General features: G+C 42.6%; 2 long non-coding RNA genes across 2 annotated transcripts; both read left to right on the forward strand.

The window, feature by feature from the left end:
- The first annotated feature begins 3,467 nt into the window (after positions 1 to 3,467).
- On the forward strand, positions 3,468 to 5,965 carry LOC123741893 (uncharacterized). The gene is made up of 5 exons (XR_006769417.1): positions 3,468 to 3,511; positions 3,622 to 4,152; positions 4,646 to 4,803; positions 4,914 to 5,053; positions 5,209 to 5,965. It is a non-coding gene; the product is annotated as an uncharacterized lncRNA (long non-coding RNA).
- Positions 5,966 to 6,175: 210 nt separating this feature from the next.
- LOC106599900 (uncharacterized) lies at positions 6,176 to 15,797 on the forward strand. Its single transcript, XR_006769418.1, has 10 exons — positions 6,176 to 6,393; positions 11,790 to 11,876; positions 11,963 to 12,074; positions 12,599 to 12,721; positions 12,811 to 13,894; positions 13,980 to 14,045; positions 14,283 to 14,503; positions 14,926 to 15,085; positions 15,387 to 15,490; positions 15,669 to 15,797. It is a non-coding gene; the product is annotated as an uncharacterized lncRNA (long non-coding RNA).
- The last annotated feature ends 202 nt before the right edge of the window (positions 15,798 to 15,999 follow it).

The raw sequence follows: 15,999 nt of genomic DNA on the forward strand, positions 1-15,999 counted from the left end.
GGTGGTGCGCACAGGCACGCATGTCCCCATCGCTATGTTAGATAAATTCAACAGTAGTGTTGCTTGAAATGTTTCATATGATAGGTCATTAGTATGGTGTAAATGGATACAACGAAGGCATGTGGAGTTGTGCCCAGTAAATGTGTATTAAAGGCCTTTCTATAGTTTAGGGAGGGAGGCTGTGAAAACTAGGCAGATGGTAAATATGACAAAATAGCATTAGCTACGATTTAAGCAATGAAATTAAAACCCAGATTTGTGTCACTCACTCCCTGCAGGTGTCTCAGGGGGAATTGGGATATGCAAGAAACAGATGTCCATTACATCCTTGTACAAGTGTGTAACAGGAGAAATATATGCCCCTCCCCCTAGTTGAATGCACCGATTATAAGTCACTCTAACTGTAGGCTACACCATTTGCTAAATGACAAAAATATAGGCTAAATGTAAATCTAAAGGGTTCATAGTTCATCTCATTCCCACAATGTGAAAAGGTAAGCATGTCTTACAGTCTTAATAAGGGCATGCAGCAGGCAGGCATGAGGCAAAATTGTGGTTTCATTCACAAAATAAGGATAGTGACGGTAGCAGTGGTGAGATTAGATAATAATGTTGGCAAAATAGGCAAAAGGAATTACAAAAACAAACCGGCGATGAACCCCCAAAAAATCATCAAAATAAATCTAAATCAAAATGAACTCAATCCAGGATATTTCCTGATTTAGGAAACGGTATACTGTTGGATAAATCTACAGCCTAGTAGCCTACCCACAAGGATACTCTTCTCATCAGAGCTTTACACTGCCCAAGTGTAAAATGACATTGAGAATCTGGAGGAGCATGGGCCTTATTAGAGCACTGCAGGGGCGTTTGGTCCCTTTTGAGCACTGCCCAAGTGTAAAATGACATAGAGAACCTGGAGGAGCATGGTTTGAGGTTGGAAGGCAATCAACAGGACCGGCCCTAGCTTTTTGGGGGCCCTAAACTAGATTTAGTTTCTGGGTCCCCCCCACCTTGCTTGTAAAATATTTTTGTGGCCCCCCTCTTTACACCGGAGAGAAGAAATGTATGTTTTAAAGTAAATTTCCTGCAATTCTCCACATTTTGCATGGGGCATAGAGAACATTTGGTAGTTTTAAAGTACATGTTCTGCAATTCTACAGATTATGCCATGGGGCAGAGAGAAAATGTTGCCGTTTTAAAACTAACTTTGTGCAATTCTGCTCATTGAGCCATGGGGCGGACAGAACATGTAGCAGTTTTACAGCTGATTTCCAGCTATTCTAAATATGTTATTATGGGGTGGAGACAAAATGTTGCAGTTTTTTAAAATGCATTTCATGCAATTCTACACATTTTGCCATGACTTATGCCATGTCCATATGATAACAGGGCCCCTGGGCACATGCACTGTAGTCCTGGTCATTAATTTGGCCATGATAACTACCAGGTGTAGATAACTGGCTAGACTAAACAACAACAACAACAAAATAATTGCTGACATAGGCTAATTGAGTAACTGCCAGTGACTTACATTACAAGAGAAAAACTGCTGATGCACTACCAAATGTTGAAATTGCACCTTGTGTATTCTACTATTCTAGCTCTAAACAGTAAATTGAGACCCAAACTAAGTTTTGGTTGGAGGCCTGTCATGCCACATAGTGTCCCTCTGCCCAAAAAGTGCCCCCCGCCCCCAAAGCGTCCGTTGCTATGCTGGTTGCTTGGCTCTATTTTACCTTGTAGCAGTCTCGAAGGAAGGAGGACACTGGCAGTTCTAGTTCTATTTCACCTCATAAATGTTCGCTAAGTCCAAGCAAAATTATTATTTCAGAATTGCTCTCCAAGGACGTTGTTTTTGATGGTGATAACCTGCTGACTACCTGCTGCTTCAGAGGACCGAAAAGACTGGAAAGAGAACTCTTTCTTTACCATATATTTGTCTTTATATAAGTAAATATTGTTAAATAGGAAGAAATCATTTAAGCTGTTTTTAGATTGATGTTGCTAGCTACTGTACTTATTTTTCTCAGCCTGCCTAGTCAGCTCGCCAGCTACAGTAGCTGGCTAGCTAGCCAGCTAGCTTGCCAGACAGTTTTATTTAGCTAACGTTAGCTAGCTAGCTACTGTAACTGTTATTGTAGCTTTCTGTTTGTTTGCACTTCAATGGCAACCCTCGAGGAGATTTTATTTGATCTTTCCAACCAGGCGAAATACTATGAAGGCACCACTGATCTCGACAAGAGGCGCTACGTTCAGGGTAACGTTAAGCAGTTAACTACTATTAGATAACTGGACAGATATAACTATGTACAACCATTTTTCAAGTACCATTTTTCATCTAGTTGTTGGTCATCTACATGTTGCTAGCTATACATATAGTTCAGTTGAGGCTGATGAGGGGAGGATGGCTGTCACATTCGTCGTAATGAGCGGACCAAGGCGCAGCATGAGTATAGTTCCACATATTTTTAATCTCTGTGAAACAAACAAAACAATAAAGAAAAAACGAAAGGTGAAGTCATGACGTGCACACAGGCAACCAAACACAAACAATATTCCACAAACACAGGTGGGAAAAATAGCTACTTAAATATGATCCCCAATTAGAGGCAACGATTACCAGCTGCCTCTAATTGGGAACCATACAAAACCACCAACATAGAAATACACATTCTAGAACACCCCCTAGTCCAAGGGCTCTCTATGGTCAGGGCGTGACAATGGCTCATAATAATGTCTAGAATGGAGTCAAACACGTGGTTTCAATGTGATTCCATTCAATTGCAAAAGTCACTGAAGCTGGAGACTTATATCTCCCTCACTAAATATAAGCATCAGCTGTCAGAGCAGCTTACCAATCACTGCACCTGTACACAGCCCATCTGTAAATAGCCCACCCAACTACCTCATCCCCATATTGTTCTTTTTTTGCTCTTTTGCACCCCAGTATCTCTACTTGCACATCATCATCTGCACATCTATCACTCCAGTGTTAATGCGATATTGTAATTATTTTGCCACTATGGCCTATTTATTGCCTTACCTCCCTAATCTTACTACATTTGCACACACTGTATATAGAGTTTTCTATTGTGTTATTGACTGTATGTCTGTTTATCCCATGTGTAACTATGTGTTGTTGTTTTTGTTGTACTGCTTTGCTTTATCTTGGCGAGGTTGTAGTTGTAAATGAGAACTTGTTCTCAACTGGCCTACTTCGTTAAATAAAGGAGAAATATATATATATATATATATATATATATTATATTTTTACTCCATTCCAGCCATTATTATGAGCCATTCTCCCCTCAGAAGCCTCCACTGATATAGCTATATGTCTGTCATACTGAGGTGTCTAGCTATAAGTTAAACCTGATCAATCAAATGGATAGGTGTAAGCAATTATGGTGATTTAAAATGCTCTTTACTAGGTTTCTTCACTAGACAGACACACAGAGAGAGAGGAAGAGGAAGAAAGAAAGGATACAAGGGAGAGAGGGAGAGAGAGGTGGGAACAGAGTGGAAGACAGATGGAGAGAGAGAAACAGAGAGAGAAAGCCAGCAGTGCAAATGTCCTTAGACTTGAGTATTTCAACAACTCCTCTTACAACTTGACAGGCAATCATATGTACCTACGGGGGAAGGATGGCCAGCCACACAGGAGGGTGATTTTTACTAAGGAGAAGGAGGCCGTGCTGACCGAGATGCATGCTCGCCATTTCGAAGTTAAGCGTATGATTGCCAAAATCAACCTACGCTTCTTCTGACGGAATTGTCAAGGAGGTGGAAAGCCGGGCAAATGAAATAACCTTTTGTTTATCAATCACATTCTATTATATCTGAAATTATTATGATTTCAAAAAATGTCACATCAGAGAGCACACAATGTTTCAATTTGTCACTTTTTGCTTAAAGGTCAGTACCCTGTCTAGTTAGGTCAGTAAAGGAAGAGTACATGCTTAACTCTAAATTCCCTTCTGTAACCCATTAAAAATAGTGCTTGGAACCATTAATAGATTTTTGTTTTGTTTGATACCCAATAAGGACGAGACTGGCGAGGCCACCTCCAAGGCGATGGTGGACATCTTCACCACCCACGGTTCTCTTGAGGTCATCTTGAGTGACCGAGGTCATGAACACTGGAACAAGGTTTGAATGTTATAGGATTAAAAGCCAACTGACACTTACTCTTGTGTTACTGACTTGTTGCACCCTCGACAACTACTATGATTATTATTATTTGACAATGCTGGTCATTTATGAACATTTGAACATCTAGGCCATGTGCTGTTATAATCTCCACCTGGCACAGCCAGAAGAGGACTGGCCACCCCTCATAGCCTGGTTCCTCTCTAGGTTTCTTCCTAGGTTTTGGCCTTTCTAGGGTGTTTTTCCTAGCCACCGTGCTTCTACACCTGCATTGCTTGCTGTTTGGGGTTTTAGGCTGGGTTTCTGTACAGCACTTTGAGATATCAGCTGATGTAAGAAGGGCTATATAAATACATTTGATTTGATTTGATTATATTCTGTCACCAATGGTTTGTTTTATTTATTTTTTTGCTTTTTTTTCATGGTACATAATCAGATATATTTAAATATCTTACACTGTCAATAGATATTGCTTTCCTACCCCCTCCTCCAGGTTTAGTGAATGGAACAAACAGACCCTCAAGACTGCCATGGGCAAGACCCTTGATTTGTAGCAGGAACGGTGGGAGAACAATCTGAATGTAATTATTTTTGCACACAAAAGCAGCATCCAGGTCTCTGTATGGACGGGAGCCACAGCTGTTGACTGAGGTAAACGATGCAATTGTATATACAATGTATTGCATATACGGTAGTCTTTCAAATTTGTGATTGACTTAGTGTTGTTTGTCTATTGCTATTTTTGTATAACGTACTTTCAGATCACTAAAGCTCCACCTGATGTGGTGGAAGTTGTCGAACCAGATCAGAAAGCCTTCAAGGACCACCTTCAAGCACGGACTGAGAAGGATGTGGAGTTTTTTGTTGTTGTTGCTCTGAGTCGGAGGGGTACCAGCTTGAGGTAGGCTATACCTTCCAAAAGTGTTGAAAAGTACATAACTCCCATTTATAACACTGCGCTAATCCATCAAATTTTCTCACAGTAAAGTGTAACCTGTGTTTTTGTTTGTTTACGTCTCCTACCCAGTTCCCTTTAACTCTGTTCCTCTTCTCCAGGAGCTAGGGGTTCTGCCCAACACCCAGATGTGGATCCACCTGATGTCCTCCAATACCAACCACCTTCCAACTTTTCATTACATCATCTACAGCTACTGTTATTGTCATGTTGTCATTATCTGCTAAGAAAGTTTTTTTGCTCTATTATACTGGGCACACAATATGTGAGATACACAGCTTAACCAAAAACACTAGCACTGCAAACATTCAGAACAAAGAGAGCAGTAGTGCCTGGACTTTGCCGTCTCCCTCTTCAAGTCCCCCTTCTGAGACTGGCTGTCTGTTGAGAACAACCCAGGTAACAAGGAACGTAACTGAGACATTTGTAACATTCCCCTTAAGTCTTCCAGAGGTACTGAATGTCATAGCCCGTTTGGGACATTATAGGCACATTCATAACGTTTCTAATAAGTATTATAGATGTTATAAATATCCGGTCGATATACAGACATCATGGGAACATTAAAAACGTTCCTTGGTAGTCCATGAAAGGTTCTGAATATCATGTTATTTTGGAGATATTCTAGGAACATTTCATAAGGTTACATTTAGAGCTATGGTTTTTGTCTTCATATAACGTTACAATCGGAATAATAGAAATACATTTTGGAACGTCGTCTGTAAGTCAAGTGGTGGTACACTTGTAACGTTGTCTTTCTAATTGTGTAGGAACATTTGTTACATTCTAAATAAGTATTTTAGATCCCAAGATATTGGGGCCAGCATACTTGTGCTTGGAGTAAAGGAAGTGGATCCAGCTCTTCCTCTCCGCAATTTATTTTTCCATAATTCTACCGATTTAATAAATGTATGGAAATTCTTAATGCAATTTTGACCTCAGTATAGGCCTATGGAAGAGGGAACGATACATACAAATAATATTATTTTATTATATTCATTTATGAATGTAGCCTATAACAATAATAATAATTTTTAAAAATCATTATAAAGCAGCTAGCAGTAGTGGTGGCCTGACGACGGTTCATCCTGAATATTCCTTTTGACTCCATTATCCGTCATTGCAAATATCAAAGCGGGTGTGGCAACTAACAATACTGAGGCTGGAGCCAGAAAGAAACACCTACGTTACTAATTGGTAAAAGTGAAACAACACAGCTGAACAGCGAAGACGCCATCGACTCCGACTGACCGAACACAGTTCACCTCTTGGAAGTTTTTACGAAAGTAAGTTATCCAGTGTGTACTATTTAAACCAAGTAAGTTAGTGTACTCCCAGCTCCCCAGATAAAGACATTTTGAATGACGTCAGGCTATCTAACTAGCGAGGAAACTTGCCAGTTAGCTAATTAGCCAGTTGGCTAATGAATAGTTTAGCCTAGCTACATTACTTGGATAGTGCCGCGTGTAACCACAGCCTGTGTTACAGGGTTCAGTAATCGTGTTCTTAGGTCCTGATGAAAAACATTTTTACATTTACATTTTAGTCATTTAGCAGACGCTCTTATCCAGAGCGACTTACAAATTGGTGCATTCACCTATAATATCCAGTGGAACAACCACTTTACAATAGTGCATCTAAATCTTTTTAAGGGGGGGTTAGAAGGATTACTTTATCCTATCCCAGGTATTCCTTGAAGAGGTGGGGTTTCAGGTGTCTCCGGAAGGTGGTGATTGACTCCGCTGTCCTGGCGTCGTGAGGGAGCTTGTTCCACCATTGGGGTGCCAGAGCAGCGAACAGTTTTGACTGGGCTGAGCGGGAACTGTGCTTCCTCAGAGGTAGGGAGGCGAGCAGGCCAGAGGTGGATGAACGGAGTGCCCTTGTTTGGGTGTAGGGCCTGATCAGAGCCTGAAGGTACGGAGGTGCCGTTCCCCTCACAGCTCCGTAGGCAAGCACCATGGTCTTGTAGCGGATGCGAGCTTCGACTGGAAGCCAGTGGAGAGAGCGGAGGAGCGGGGTGACGTGAGAGAACTTGGGAAGGTTGAACACCAGATGGGCTGCGGCGTTCTGGATGAGTTGTAGGGGTTTAATGGCACAGGCAGGGAGCCCAGCCAACAGCGAGTTGCAGTAATCCAGACGGGAGATGACAAGTGCCTGGATTAGGACCTGCGCCGCTTCCTGTGTGAGGCAGGGTCGTACTCTGCGAATGTTGTAGAGCATGAACCTACAGGATCGGGTCACCGCCTTGATGTTGGTGGAGAACGACAGGGTGTTGTCCAGGTTCACGCCAAGGCTCTTAGCACTCTGGGAGGAGGACACAAGGGAGTTGTCAACCGTGATGGCGAGATCATGGAACGGGCAGTCCTTCCCCGGGAGGAAGAGCAGCTCCGTCTTGCCGAGGTTCAGCTTGAGGTGGTGATCCGTCATCCACACTGATATGTCTGCCAGACATGCAGAGATGCGATTCGCCACCTGGTTGTCAGAAGGGGGAAAGGAGAAGATTAATTGTGTGTCGTCTGCATAGCAATGATATGAGAGACCATGTGAGGATATGACAGAGCCAAGTGACTTGGTGTATAGCGAGAATAGGAGTGGGCCAAGAACAGAGCCCTGGGGGACACCAGTGGTGAGAGCACGTGGTGCGGAGACAGATTCTCGCCACGCCACCTGGTAGGAGCGACCTGTCAGGTAGGACGCAATCCAAGCGTGCGCGGTGCCGGAGATGCCCAGCTCGGAGAGGGTGGAGAGGAGGATCTGATGGTTCACGGTATCAAAGGCAGCAGATAGGTCTAGAAGGATGAGAGCAGAGGAGAGAGAGTTAGCTTTAGCAGTGCGGAGAGCCTCCGTGACACAGAGAAGAGCAGTCTCAGTTGAATGCCCAGTCTTGAAACCTGACTGATTAGGATCAAGAAGGTCATTCTGAGAGAGATAGCAAGAGAGCTGGCCAAGCACGGCGCGTTCAAGAGTTTTGGAGAGAAAGGAAAGAAGGGATACTGGCCTGTAGTTGTTGACATCGGAGGGATCGAGTGTAGGTTTTTTCAGAAGGGGTGCAACTCTCGCTCTCTTGAAGACGGAAGGGACGTAGCCAGCGGTCAAGGATGCGTTGATGAGCGAGGTGAGGTAGGGGAGAAGGTCTCCGGAAATGGTCTGGAGAAGAGAGGAGGGGATAGGGTCAAGTGGGCAGGTTGTTGGGCGGCCGGCCGTCACAAGACGCGAGAGTTCATCTGGAGAGAGAGGGGAGAAAGAGGTCAAAGCACAGGGTAGGGCAGTGTGAGCAGGACCAGCAGTGTCGTTTGACTTAGCAACGAGGATCGGATGTCGTCAACCTTCTTTTCAAAATGGTTGACGAAGTCATCCGCAGAGAGGGAGGAGGGGGGGAGGAGGATTAAGGAGGGGAGGAGAAGGTAGCAAAGAGCTTCCTAGGGTTAGAGGCAGATGCTTGGAGTTTAGAGTGGTAGAAAGTGGCTTTAGCAGCAGAGACAGAAGAGGAAAATGTAGAGAGGAGGGAGTGAAAGGATGCCAGGTCCGCAGGGGAGGCGAGTTTTCCTCCATTTCCGCTCGGCTGCCCGGAGCCCTGTTCTGTGAGCTCGCAGTGAGTCGTCGAGCCACGGAGCAGGAGGGGAGGACCGAGCCGGCCTGGAGGATAGGGGACAGAGGAAATCAAAGGATGCAGAGAGGGAGGAGAGGAGGGTTGAGGAGGCAGAATCAGGAGATAGGTTGGAGAAGGTTTGAGCAGAGGGAAGAGATGATAGGATGGAAGAGGAGAGAGTAGCGGGAGAGAGAGAGCGAAGGTTGGGACGGCGCAATACCATCCGAGTAGGGGGAGAGTGAGAAGTGTTGGATGAGAGCGAGAGGGAAAAGGATACAAGGTAGTGGTCGGAGACTTGGAGGGGTGTTGCAATGAGATTAGTGGAAGAACAGCATCTAGTAAAGATGAGGTCAAGCGTATTGCCTGCCTTGTGAGTAGGGGGGGAAGGTGAGAGGGTGAGGTCGAAAGAGGAGAGGAGTGGAAAGAAGGAGGCAGAGAGGAATGAGTCGAAGGTAGACGTGGGGAGGTTAAAGTCACCCAGAACTGTGAGAGGTGAGCCATCCTCAGGAAAGGAACTTATCAAGGCGTCAAGCTCATTGATGAACTCTCCAAGGGAACCTGGAGGGCGATAAATGATAAGGATGTTAAGCTTGAAAGGGCTGGTAACTGTGACAGCATGGAATTCAAATGAGGAGATAGACAGATGGGTCAGGGGAGAAAGAGAGAATGTCCACTTGGGAGAGATGAGGATTCCAGTGCCACCACCCCGCTGGCTCGATGCTCTAGGGGTATGCGAGAACACGTAGTCAGACGAGGAGAGAGCAGTAGGAGTAGCAGTGTTATCTGTGGTGATCCATGTTTCCGTCAGCGCCAGGAAGTCTAGGGACTGGAGGGTAGCATAGGCTGAGATGAACTCAGCCTTGTTGGCCGCAGACCGGCAGTTCCAGAGGCTGCCGGAGACCTGGAACTCCACGTGGGTCGTGCGCGCTGGGACCACCAGGTTAGAGCGGCAGCGGCCACGCGGTGTGGAGCGTTTGTATGGCCTGTGCAGAGGAGAGAGAACAGGGATAGGCGGACACATAGTAGACAAGCTACAGAAGAGGCTACGCTAATGCAAATGAGATTGGAGTGACAAGTGGACTACGCGTCTTGAATGTTCAGGAAGTTAAGCTTTACGTTGCAAAAATGTTATTGACTAAAATGATACAGTACTGCTGGCTGGTGGAGTAGGCTAGCTAGCAGTGGCTGCGTTGTTGACTTTGAACGTGTAGCTGGCTAGGTAACCTCGGTAGTTTCAGTACAACATTAACAAGTGTTCTTGGTCTATTACTAGCATATGCACGTAAAAATATATAATGCAGTATATGGATTGATACATTTTTACTAAAGGGCTGACAAAATTTGCACAATCCAGATAATGAAAAGTGCAATTTATCCGTTCTATAACACCAACATTATTCAAATGCCTTGCAGTGTCACGATAGCCTGCGAAGCTGTAGTCACCTCTTTCCTCATTTAAGTTCTGATTCAAGATGGATATTATGGATAACGTCTTGCGTAGTAGAGATTAATGTTCTTTCTGTTTCTTTACGTAGTGTTCTGAAGATTGAAAATGTCTTCAAAAAAGGGAAACCTATGTGTTGTCTAACTGGTTATTCATTTTAAATGGACAAGTAAGGCAGTCCAATTTCATTTTGTACTGTATGTATAGAGCCATTGTCATATCATTTTTTAAACATTTTCAGACTGTTAATAACCTGTTAGGGACAGACATTCCGCTAGCGGAATGCCTCACCAATATCCAATGGTAGAGCGTGGTGCGAAATACAAATACCTCAAAAATGCTATAACTTCAATTTCTCAAACATATGACTATTTTACACCATTTTAAAGACAAGACTCTCGTTAATCTAACCACATTGTCCGATTTCAAAAAGGCTTTACTGCGAAAGCAAAACATTAGATTATGTCAGGAGAGTACCCTGCCAAAAATAATCACACAGCCATTTTCAAAGCAAGCATATATGTCACAAAAACCACAGCTAAATGCAGCACTAACCTTTGATGATCTTCATCAGATGACACTCCCAGGACATTTTGTTATACAATACATGGGAGGATGATGTACCCTCAGGTAAAAAAAACCCTGTGTCTCAGAACTGACAAATCCTTTAGGGAATTGGTACAGCCAGAACATCACCATAAAGGGAAAACCTCTCCTTTTTGCATCCTCCCCATTGATTATGGTGAAGTCATTCCCAATTGACTATATGCACCTTTGTTGCCTCGGAATAACCCGGAAGCTCTTGATGATGTCGACTAGGGGAAAGACTGGGGCCAGGTTGTCGTTGGTGCAAGTCAAGGAGGTAAGTCAACGACTAAACCGACTAAAGGATTCAATTCCAGACTGCTTTGCTCGCAAACCACGGGGATTGGATGACCTTGACCGTTGGAAGGCCACAGAATTCAGACAGTTTCTACTCTATACTGGGAAAGTAGTGCTGAGAAGAATCTTGTCTAAAGAACAGTACACACACTTCATGGCCTTCAGTGTTGCCATGTGCATTTTGGTTTCTCCTCAACTTTCTTCAATCCACAGTGCCTATGCTCATGCTTTACTGAACTTCTTTGTGGAGCAGGGAAGTGTTTTGTATGGAGACACATTTCTCGTGTATAATGTTCACTCCCTTCTACACCTCACTGCTGAAGAACATGGCTGCCTGGACAACTGTAGTGCTTTCAAGTTTGAGAACTACTTGCAACAACTAAAGAAGATGGTCCGTTCAGGGAGGCGGCCACTTGTGCAAATTTGTAAAAGAGTGCAAGAACGCACTGATACTTAACTCTGCAGGGTGTTTCAGCATCTGGAATCTGACACGCTGAGTCCTTGTGACTCAAGACTGTATTGGACTTTCCGCACCACTACGAGGAGCACACAAATGCATCTCATTGCAAAGAGCAGTCTTGTTAAGCAAGCTATTATACTTGAGGAGGACCATGGCACTCGTGTTGTGCTTACCATCTTGCACAGCCTGTAGCAAGCCCCATTTAGCTACAGCTAAGTTCAAAAGCTGTATTAGTTTTGCAAACTATCTTGGCTGGTAAATCAAGAGACTGAACAGTGTGGAATTGGTGTTTTGTTTTTCTGCACAGGGCACACAGCGTTATTATGTTGTACATTTGGTAAAAGAGAACACTGTTGAAGTTGTACCAGAGCAGTGGGTGGAGAAGAGAGATGGGGTGAGTTGATCAGTTAAATGGTTTACCCTTTTCAGGCAAAGGGATGGATAAATAGTTAACTTTAAACAGTGTCTCATATCTTGCAGGTCCTGTGTTGCTACTGGCCAAGAAATGCCAGCGCAACAATGATTAAGAGAGGAGACCAGCCTGACAAAATATTATGGGAGAAGTACAGAATTTCCATCTTTTCATCCACTGGTAAAATAATATTTTACTGTATCCATCTACTCCTGTTTATATTGCAATGTATGCTTGGTTGTGTGGCTCTGGAGCAGGTTGCATCAGTTGAACATACTCCTATACGTACTCCTAGTTCCAACGTAGAATATGTTCTAAGCCAGGCGTAAACCTGTGTCACCACCTGGTTGTAAGTAATAGCTTTTGCTACGCCAGGGTGTAAAAAGCATGTGTAATGTGGAGTAGACGTATAGTATAAATCTATAACTAGTTTCCAAGGTAAGTGTTTCATGACTAGTCATGTCGCGTCTTGTTCAATTTTCTAAATCATTATGTCGGGCGTAGGTAGGCCCAACTTATCTCTTTCACCTTATTTGCGTCAAACTGGTGCAACCCACTCCTGGTCAGTAGAGTCAGGAACTTCCCCCTCTTAAGTACTATATGTATTTGCTGAAAGTATTACTATGTGAATTACAAATACTCAATACCCTATTTTGCCAGTGTTAATAGGAAAGTATTTATGACTATGTTTATTGCACGTACAGACAATTACTCTGTGGCAGAGCAACGAGCCAAACGGGGGGTTGACACCTCCAATGTTGAATCTGACGAGGAACCAGCGAAGAGGGTGGTGACTAAACCAATCAGATTCCATGTGGAGCCACCTGGTGAGGATTTCTTAACAACTCTTATTCCATTGTTTGTATTACATGCATCAGGAAGTAGATTAAATAGATTTCAATTTTTTTATCATTAGATGATGATGATGGAAGTGAAGCACTCCAGAAACAGACAAATGAACCCAGACAAGTCCAGCTTCCAGTGCCCCAGCTTCCACCAGCCCCCAGTGGTAAGAACCTGCATTAGGCTACTAGGTCATTAAATGTATTATCAGCAAGTTGATGGGAAGTTTGACACACATTCAAGTATGTGGGTGAAGAAAAGCTTACAGTTAATGCAAGTACTAGTCTTAAATTGAGACGGCATGAAATCATAACCTAATGACAGTTGATATGACAAGAAATTACCACAACCATCTGATCTTGACATACTTGATTATTAGTCACATTACCAAAGTGTAACAATTCTTTATTTTATTAGCAACTTCAAGAGCCAGTGTCTTTGAAAAGACCCTACAAGGTACATAATGTTTCAAGTCTGATAAACAAGCCTACTTTCTAAAAGTTCTGTTCCCACCAACTGTATGGGATGAACAGGGAAATATGTTAAGTGTGTACTGTAAATGTGGTAACGGTTTGACATCTGTGATATTCTCTGAAGTTGCAGAGGACTTGAGGCCATGTGCCACCTCAAGCCAGAGCGACAGTAAGTGTCTGGTTGTAGTTTGTTAGGGTAAACAATTGAATTGTATGAAGTATTATAGCTTTACAAACCTTTCAAAGTCACTCAATAGAATACAATTACCATCACATTTCTGCATATTAGGTTATTTCAAGTCTTATTTCTACTTTGTGCATACTGTTAGAACTTTCCAAATACTTGTAGTGCTGTGTATGGGTGAAACTTGTATTTACAACAGTAGTGAAATCACCATATTCTTCTTGGGTAAAACACAAGTGTGATGCCATGTTTGTAAATATATGTATGTATTTGCCATCAAACTAAAAGCATTATTTAAAACAACAAATTATGCTTAGCATTTATTTTTGTTGGGATTCATTAACCTTCCCACTGAGCTCCTGACTGAGATCCCTTCACTCTTGGTTCTGTGCCAGTTTCAAAAGCATGCAAAGTATGTTTTAATTTTTTTCCTTCTGTTTTCTCAGTTAGTCAAAGTGGCAGCCAGGAAGAAGCTGGCCAAGACAGAGCATCAGAATCAGGTTTCTTTAGCCATCAAGATATTGATCTTGAAGTCGTAAATGTAGAAAGTTTAATTAACAGCATGATTTTTTACTTATATTTTAGACCAAGAGCTGCCATCCCTGCTTGATGAGCTTGTGGCTTCTGAGATGCCCGCTGGATACATTAAAGGTATATTATGTTAGCCTATATGTTACAAAATGTTGCTTCTCTTGTATTATCAACATAAATTCCAAATTGTATGGCTGTCAGCAGCTATATGGTTATCAATACTACTAATATATATGAAGGGTGGATATTTTGATCGAGGTACTTCACATGGCCTTGATACATGTCCTGCCTGGTAATCATGGCTTCTATCGTCACGCTGCTTGCAGCAAACCTGCTGAGTCTTTTATTATTTTGCAGATCTTCAAGCAGTGGAGATGAGGATAATGGTGAAACTGGAGATGATCGGTACAGAGTTCAAGACTGTTCTGAACCAAGTTATGGAGGCCATAGAGGCCCGGCAGCCAAAGGAGTCGGAATACTTGGGGCAACTTGAAATGCTGCAAAACCCTGCAGAAACAAATGAGGAACTGAAGGATATCTGTGAAACACTTAAAGACTCCCACTATCGAAAGAAAATGGTAAGGATGGCCATTTAAAATGTATCTGTTTGTAAAAAATGGGAAATCTACATCAAGTATTTTAACAGCAATTGCCAAAAATAAGTTAGCTGTTTATCAAGAGCCACTTGAATGCGTCCAGATTTGAGAGAAGATTGCAACCTGCAATATTATTGAATCTAAATATCTTAATGTCAACGAAATGCAGTTGTCATATATGTCTATTTAGTGTTTGGATTGATTTCCCAATTAACACTTAACTTACCTTAAGAAGAAACGATCAGCCCTCTGCCTGTTTACACAAGTTTTAGCCCATGATTACATGATACACTACAAAAATTATTTCTCATTACTATCAATCAGAACTTTATGGCCAGCTGTTTTAGCTGAGGAACACACAAATGAGTGGGATTTAAAAATATATATATATATTTTTTTATCAGATCCGATACCTGACCTTCTGCTGTGGCCTGGACCTGGGCTCAGGAATCAGACGAACGATGAGAAAAATTGGAACAGAGGAGCTGTGGACAGGCTACTCCTTGAAGGGCAGGAAGGGGAAGAGGGCCTTTAATTAGCTATCAATCTATGATGCTGTCACAAGTAAGTAAATGCACAAGTTTAGATACTATTATTGGTCAAGTGATGGTAAGTCAAATGTGTATTTATTAACATTTCAAATTAATTAAATCAGTAACAAGACAGTTACAAAATAAATGTGAAATCCTACCACTTGTTAAGATCGGCGAGAGGACAACGGAAAGGTGAAGGAGAGAGGTCTCATGGCCAAAACTGCCTATGAGGGATGAGAGGGACAATACCCAACCTCTGTCTCAGCCAGCATAGGTGGAAAAGTAATGATATGACATGGAATGTACCATTTCAATTATTTTTCACAACATAGGAGCGTCCCTGAAAGCACACCCCAAGGCTACCTACCAAGAGGTAGATGACAAAATAGCAGACGCTCTCAAACATGCACCAGCTCGGCTCAAGAGGAAGAGAAAGGTATGATAAAAAATAACACTTTTTTTTTTTTTTTTGCTTCACCTTTATCCAGTCGGTCAGTATAGGTAAATGATTGTGCTAGTGCAAAAGGAATGTAGTAGGGAGTCAACGTTAAACCGGTATTTTGATCATTTGTTTACGGAAAATAATGACCAATTTGTGTTATTGTGACTTCCAGGAGCGGGTCGAGGAAGCAGTGGATGAGGATGGCGCAGCAGCACCTGAATAAACATAACATAGTTATTCACTTCTAGCTTTAAGCAGTTTTACACTTCTTGATTGGAGTGCAGTGTTCATGTTTTTACTGACTTGTTATTTTGTGAGCTTATTGCTGTGATTTTGTTTACGAATCTATTGTGATACAGTTTAAGTAAAAAAAAAAATGTTTTAAATTATTTTCTGGAATTTTGCATATTTCGTCAGTGGACACCTACTGACAGGATAGGCGGTGGAAATCAGCGATGAGGGCCGGGTCCAAGATGTCTTTAGCAGGAACCCAGCACCTCTCC

The sequence above is a fragment of the Salmo salar genome, chromosome ssa03 (genome assembly GCF_905237065.1).
Source record: "Salmo salar chromosome ssa03, Ssal_v3.1, whole genome shotgun sequence".
Taxonomy (NCBI): domain Eukaryota; kingdom Metazoa; phylum Chordata; class Actinopteri; order Salmoniformes; family Salmonidae; genus Salmo; species Salmo salar.